This window comes from Typopeltis vanoorti, chromosome 5 (assembly GCF_054136105.1).
Source record: "Typopeltis vanoorti isolate ZY-2024b chromosome 5, IOZ_Tvanoo_1.0, whole genome shotgun sequence".
NCBI lineage: Eukaryota > Metazoa > Arthropoda > Arachnida > Uropygi > Thelyphonidae > Typopeltis > Typopeltis vanoorti.
The window spans coordinates 54,215,966-54,223,778 of NC_143553.1; the positions used below are offsets into that span (position 1 = coordinate 54,215,966).

The 7,813-nt window shown below is 34.1% G+C and overlaps 1 long non-coding RNA gene across 1 annotated transcript in view; it reads left to right on the top strand.

Moving 5' to 3' along the window:
- LOC150106420 (uncharacterized) overlaps positions 1-7,044 on the top strand; it is a 127,874-nt gene extending 120,830 nt beyond the window's left edge. Inside the window, exon 3 of the long non-coding RNA XR_016548344.1 lies at positions 6,969-7,044. This is a non-coding gene — a long non-coding RNA (uncharacterized LOC150106420). The remainder of the gene's footprint in view (positions 1-6,968) is intronic.
- Positions 7,045-7,813: the final 769 nt, after the last annotated feature.

Here is a 7,813-nt window from a genome sequence, read left to right on the forward strand (position 1 = left end):
TTGGCGACAAGTATTATAATAGAAAAATGGAAAACGGGAAGCTCGTGCCAAGAACATGGCTCATTTATTCCGAAACTGTAAATTCTGTTTTTGCTTTTGTTGCAAACTTTTCGCACCTACTGAAACAAGAAGTCTTGTAGAAGGTTATAACGATTGGAGAAATGTAAGTACAACTTTGCATAGACATGAGACTAGTTTAACTCACATGAAAAATTTCTTAAAATGGAAGGAACTTGATAAAAATTTAAAAAACAAAACTACTATTGATTTCCAAACTCAAAGCATGTATGAAATGGAAAAGAAACATTGGACGAGTGTTTTAGAACGCTTGATTGAAATTATAAAATTCCTTGGTAGCCAAAATTTAGCTTTTCGCGGATCATCTGATAAATTATATGAAAGGAATAACGGCAATTTTTAAAAATTAGTCGAACTGTTTGCGAAGTTTGATTCCGTTATGGAAAATCATGTTGAAAGGGCCCTACAACGAAACAATGCACTACACTATTTGATTAAAGACAGTCAAAATGAAATATTGGAAATTTTAAGTAACGCAATCAGGGATACAATTTTATTATCAATTCGAACATTTAAGTATTATTCCATAATTTTAGACTGCACACCATTGCAAGTAAAACAGAACAAATGACCATTATTATTCTCTTTGTTTCCTGTGACAATGGAATTGTCAAGATCAGCGAAAACTTTTTAGGTTTTGCAGATATATCAGATTCCACAGGATATAGTTTATGTGCAACAATTATGGAACAATTGGAAAAATGGAACATTCCTATTGAAGACATGCGAGGTCAAGGGTATGACAATGGGGCAAATATGAAAGGGGAAACATATGGGCTCCAAAATTTGCTTTTAAACAAATATCCTCGAGATTTTTACGTGCCATGTGCTGCTCATCCTCTAAATTTAATCGTTAACCATGCAGCCATAGTGAATGCAGATACAATTCATTTCTTTGCAATTATTCAAGAAATATGCAATTTCTTTTCATTCTCTTACAAACTTCGGGCAATCCTTTTAAAGTTCGTAAAAATTAACATTGAAACAGACATGAGAAACGCGATGGGAAAGTAAAATTAATGCAATCCGCCCTCTACGATATCAGTTAGGAGAAATTTACGATGCACTTTTTGAAATTTTAAATAATGAAAATTTTAATAAAGAAACTCAGCATGAAGCACAAACATTATGTGCTAAAATAAAGGACTACAAATTTATTTGCTCTCTTACTCTTCATGATTTACTTAACTTCTTAACTTAACTCTCTTCATGATTTACTTAACAGAATAAACCCTGTGAATAAAATGCTTCAAGACAAATGAACATTACACTTGCTTTAGAATCTATCGAAAACTTAAAAATATTCTTACAAGAGTATCGATCAGATACAAATTGTAAAGTAGTTCTAAAAACGGCAAAAGAACTGAGTGAAGAGGTGGATGGAGAACAAGAATTTAAAACTGGTACGGTAGTTCGACGACTAAAGAAGACAAGACAATTTGACTATGAGCATCATGACGAAACGCCACAATCGCCAGAAGATAAATTTAGAGTGAATGTGTTTTATACACTTCTAGACGTCGCAATGTGTTCGTTAATAGAACGTTTTGAACAACTAAAAACATATTATGATAATTTCAATTTCGTGTGTAGATTACTTCAAATTAATAACGAATATTTACGAAAAAATTGTGACGATTTAGAGATTCTCTTGAAGGACGGCGACAATAAAGACGTAAATGCAATAGAACTATATGACGAGTTATGTGCTTTCCGGGATATTTTTCAGAAGGATAATTTAAATATTCAAAACCCTTTCGATATTCTTAATTTTATTGTGTCCAATAATTAATCTTTCCCTAACTTTTCAATTGCTTTAAGAATACTATTAACCTTACCTGTTAGTGTATCGAGCGGTGAACGTTCCTTTTCCAAGTTGAAATTGATTAAAACCTACTTTAGAACAAGTATGTCACAAAAGAGGCTTGTTAGTTTGACGTTAATAGCTATTGAAAATGATATATGTGCGGAATTAGACGTTAAGACAATTATTTCTAATTTTGTGAATATGAAATCAAAACCTCTAAAATTTTAATTAAAAAAATTTCAAGTATATTTATGTAATTTAATTTATATTCTGTTATTCTGTTAAGATATTATTTTTTGAATACTTATATTAAATATTCTAATTATTTCTGATTTCTTTTCTTATTTTCTCATCTATCTTGAGTTTCTTTTATTTTCCTAAAAGATAGTTCCACTTATAAAAATTATTAAAATTTTTTTACAAGAATTTAGTACTTAGAATTTTTTACTTAGAATTTAGTAACTTGTAAAATGCAAGAATTTTTTAAACTTTAGTTCGAATAAATTTTAACTTTATTCGAACTAAAGCTATTCGGGGCGGTGAGAAGACTATAATCCCTGTATCATTATATTCAACGATTAAAGTGAAGTGGCTTTATCAAAATTAGTTTTAACTTTTGAGAATTTTTTTGAATATTCGGGTTTTTAACGATTATCCTGCCTAGTCAACACCCCTGGTTCGTTACATTTAGCGAACCAACATTTAGCGAACCACATGGCTGTTCTGTCAAAATTTATTTAAGAAATTTCAAAAAATTTCCATTTTTATTATTGTAAAAGAACCACACACGCCCGGATCGTTACAGGGGCGCTTAGATAGAAATTGCATGCGGGCGGCAAAGACCCTAGCGCCGGTTCTGCCGGCCTGGTTGGTCGAGTGGTTAACGTATCCTCTCTGCAGCCAAGAGACTAGGGGTTTGAATCACACCATAGGCAAGGATGTTTGTGATTGTCCTACTGTCTGGAAAGGACATTTGCGATCCTACCTTCTTTTCTAACAGAATACTTCACTCCCAAAAACCTATGATCACTTTAGTACCTGAAGTGACCATCGAGTTGAGTCACATGGGGTTCCTAGGAAGTGTTACCTGTTTAGACTTTTCAAAGCAAAGTTTTGAACAGTCAAAATTGAAGGTTAGTTGGCTGGTCTACTACGGAGATTGAAGGGATTTTACTCCCAGAAACTTGAGTTTTTCCTCCTGCGCAACTGGCAAAAACCGACTAGAAGAACACAAAGCAATTAACACTAGCTTCATAGCCGCATTGCTTTGATCATAATTGTAAACAGAAACAACGATAACCTGTTTTGTGGGATAAAGGAATTCGAGTTTTCAGGAATGAAATCCCCTACCTTAATATGGCTAACTCACCTTCATTTGAAAAGTCTTTATGAAGGGTATGCCTTCTAGGCAGTATTCTAATGTAAGTCTTTCTAACTAAAGGGTAGTTTCAATTCCAACTGAGTTGCCGACGCTTTAAGCAACAAAGCATCTGATCAAGGATGGGGGAGACTGGAATGATAAATGAGTTGTTTCAGAAAAATTAAAAATAGAAGGATAGCATCAGTACATTGGGCAGCATTAGTACTGAAGAATATTTAGATATATGTATTTATGTAAAATACTATGGTTTACTTCCACAGGATGAAAGGTGAAAGATTATCAGATTAGATGCATTTAAGTGCCTTAGGAGGCAGTTTTAAGAGCTCATATTGGAGATTTTACGATTAAAAGACCAATTTTGAAAAAAAAAGTGTCGATACGAAACTAGTATCAGCCTTTAATTGCAGTGATCGATTGCAACGCCCCTGAAATGTCTTCGGTTTTATTAGGTCTGTTTGATGGTCATGTTCCTTTTTTTAGTCGTATATTTTAGTGTCTCTTTGATGTCGTTCAAATTTCTTCGCTTTCACTGGGATGATCTTTTAAGATCTTACTTTCATTTTGCATAGAATTTGAGGTTTTGCGAAAAGAATATTATTACATTGTTGCCGATGTCTAATTTATTAGATTGTGCTGCCAGTCAGTTCTCTTCCCGTGTCATCTCCTACCTAGGAGATTGGCTACCATGGTGTGACTCATGGTTGAATACGGGGGTAACAACATGTGGTGAGGACCCTCTCTCTCTTTCACATATTGCCGTAAGTATTCATGACTGTAAATCCGTGTGTGTTCACGGGACCGGTTTGGCTGTTCTGGGGAACGAAAAATTCGAGTTTCCGGGTGAAAAAATCCTACCTACGTATGAGACCGGCTAACACACCTTTAGTCGAAATAGACCAGAGTAAGGTTCCTCAAGTCATAGACGGGAATCGAGCCTAGGTCTTTCCGACCAAGTGGCTTCGTCCATACCAAATGAGGAGGCTCGCCAGTCAGGTAGGGGTTTTCATATTATTTTAAATTTCTCCTACAGTTTGTAAGACTTTTTCCACCGAAGTATTATTATTTTAACACAGTTCTACTATTTGTTAATTTTTGATTCGTTTCTGCTTGTCAAAAAGTTCTTCAACAGAAGTAGTTAAGCAGTATTTTATATTTTCTAGTCTATATTAGAATAATAAATGTTTTCAAGTGATAAAATTAAGGAATTCAAGGTAGAAGGTACCCCTGAATTTCTTGTTCTGTTACGCTGCTTGTCTATTTTGGTTCTATAAAATATACTATGATGTTAAGTTAATTTATTCCTAATATTGATGGCTGGATTTCTTTGTGTTCTCTACAGTAAAGAAACTTCCATTCGTCACGTTAATGCAAATATCATCAAAGAAAGTTTGTAAACTTATCATGCTAATGGTTCGATAATCTCTACTCCTATATGAAACTTTTTTTAAGTCACTTCAGGATTCCATTAAGCAGTGCGGTAGATTCACACGAGCGATTAAAATTTATCTGCCAACTAAAGGCATTCAAAAATACCCATGCCCACAACCTATTGGATGGAAGCGGAAGCGCTGTCCACTCAACCAACTAAACAGGCAACTTACGTCATTCGATATCAGTATCTCCATTTGCTATTATCAATAAATGGTTCACAAGTCGTTTTACCATTTTTTTTAAACGTCTAGCTTTATTAGTCTCAGCACAGCAAGCTGACATCGCTGCTTCATGTTTGTTATGTTCAAATAAGGAAATATTACTATATATATATATATATATATATATATATATATAAATTATAATAACTTTGTAACTGCAGGACGTAATTAGTTGAACATACACAAATAACCCAAGGGAAAATAAAGTATTAAATCCAAATACACTTATATTTCGAATGAATTCCTCGCATTATCAGAGTGATCGCACAGCTAATGGACCGTTACATGAAGCAAGAAACAAAATGAAAACAAACATTACAAATTTCATTCTTCTACAGCTCTGAGACTATCATTATAATACTATTAGTAAACCAAGCAATTTAAGCACAGCCTTTGGAGCATAATGCTCCCTAGGTACGTGTATTAAACACACACATATAGATCACCATCTATGTGTGTGTGTTCAATCTCTCTCTCTCTCTCTCTCTCTCTCTCTCTCTCTCTCTCTCTCTCTCTCTTATGTATGAGTTTCTTTTTTACATATACTGTATAGGTATCCTAAGTTATGCTTCACTGGCTGTGTTTATTTTGGGAAGTCTTATGCTCCGTTGGTTCCCTGATAGTCATGGGAACCAACGGAGAATGTGCTTTGTAATGTTTGTTTTCATTTCCATTCTGTTATGTAACAGTCCATTTATTGTGTATGATGTGATAGATATTCCTCACGAATTGCATTTTATAGTAATTTATGTGTTTAGTCGGTTCATTTTGCAATAACTTTACTTTGGGTGGTTGGAATTTAATACAATTTAATATGTGCTATAGAGACCAAACATAGATTTTTTTTTCAAGGCACGACTTCCATTATGCAGGATGATATGCTTATATTGAACGCTGAAATTCATTACTACCTAAGGACATCGACATTATTTATGCCTACAGTGGGATTCGGAACCGTAGCCTGTTGGAAGAACGGATAGGCTATTCTCTCCGCTCACCAGGCTGGCTTCTTCTTTTTCTTCTTATTATTATTAGGAAAACCATTTCGAGTGATAATAATGTTCCTCCCTGGCTCAATGGAATTTAATTGAATTTGGTATTTTGAATTTATAAAGTGTCGCAACCAACTGAACTACATTGGAACTATTGACTCCATTATCTCCTCCATGCCTCCGAGGAGTTAGTCTTGTTGATGCTTCTGTCTTGATTAGACGCTGCTTTTCTCGTTTTTTCCGTATTTTGAAACTTTTTTTTAAAGGTAAGTTTATCAACTTTAATATCCATGACTGTATTCCACATATCCTTAATCTCGCTTGGCTATCATATCGTTATCCTTATGTATCTTAGTCGTGTTTGGCGCGTAAATTCAAAATGGAGATGACAGGCATTATAGTTGGTATTTTAGCTGGTGTGAAAAACTTGCTTATGTGTGATTTTTGTAAGTAGGCTTTAGTTAATTTTTTCTAGGATTTCTTTTTTTATGAAGAATATAAGGAAGGAAGGAATAATTTTGAACATACCTTTGTAGGATGTTCCTGGTTGTCTTCTTATTGAGCAGCATCTAGTGATAAACGTTTATATTACTGCTGAAGTATGACTGAAAGAGGGGGGGAGGGGGGTTGGAAATGCAGAGATAGAGGAGTGGGAGAATTGCAGGTAAGACATAAGGTATGCGAGTTTAAAACTTAAAGCATGGCAGGGTGTGAATTCTTTGGGAAGTAGGTGAAAGATTTTTGGGAAAGGAGAAGGATAGAATATGATGATACAACATTAGGGATGGGAGTAACGTGGTGTGACAACTGCGTGTTGTCTTCGCAGCTTGTGGGAAAAGTGGAGGGGCCAGACATCATCATAAACAGTGTGAAACTTGAGTGCTGTATTGCTGAGGGGTGACCACATCCCTTAATGAGGCACTTTGACTATTGTCTTTATGTACCCATTTTTTTTTTACTGATTAAACTATTTATTCATTCTGCTTTTCACTGAATTGCAGAAAATTTCATCACATAGTTTGAGTTATTCTGATTTTTTTTTGTTCCTTTATTTTCAGATCCAATGGAAAAACTATCCCTTTTATAAGAAGAGATTACTCTTAAAGTCTGCTACAGTGCTGTAGCATTCACCAAATCTGGACAAATTCATCTTCTTCACTTACTTTTTACTTCATAAAACTACATACAGCTCTTTAGTTTGGATGGGGAAAACGTGTTCCATATTGCCCATACTATTCCGTATTATAACCAAAATGTATTTTCGGAATATTTGAATAAAAAGAAATGTACCTAAGATAACGGTAATTGTTAAAGAGCAATTGAGGTAAAAAATTGATTATATCTTAGCATAGAGAGATTTTAACCGTTTTCATTTTATCTTGCAAAAACAAAATGATACTCCACACTACCCGAAGTTTTTTCTATATGTATCACGTCTAAGTATGCATTAGATTAGTAGGCTGAAATAGTTGTTTTCATGAAAATACGGGTTGCAATTTTAAAAGTTAAGTTTTCGATTAACGATATTTCCGTTGTTATTTTTCTCTAGAACTACCTTGACTCTTGTCAGAACTTTATGTTAATCAAAGAAGTCTCTTGAGGCTTTTACTTCTGTAAAAATCTGAATAAGTATATCAACCCTTATTAGCGAATTATCTCGTATCGATCCATTTTATGTGCATTTCCAAAAATATACAAATCCTATAAGTAATAATTTCTATGTATACAATCCGTACCTAGTTATTCCAAGACTTCAGTTAGACCAGTTTAATTTACTGAAAGTTGATATTTGGAATCCTTGCAAAATTTTTTCAAGCTATTCTAATGTATGTGTCAGTCGGGCCATTTGAAAATATATAATTCTGATACGGTTTGTCCTTCCTTTTGTCACAAAAAGGACAAG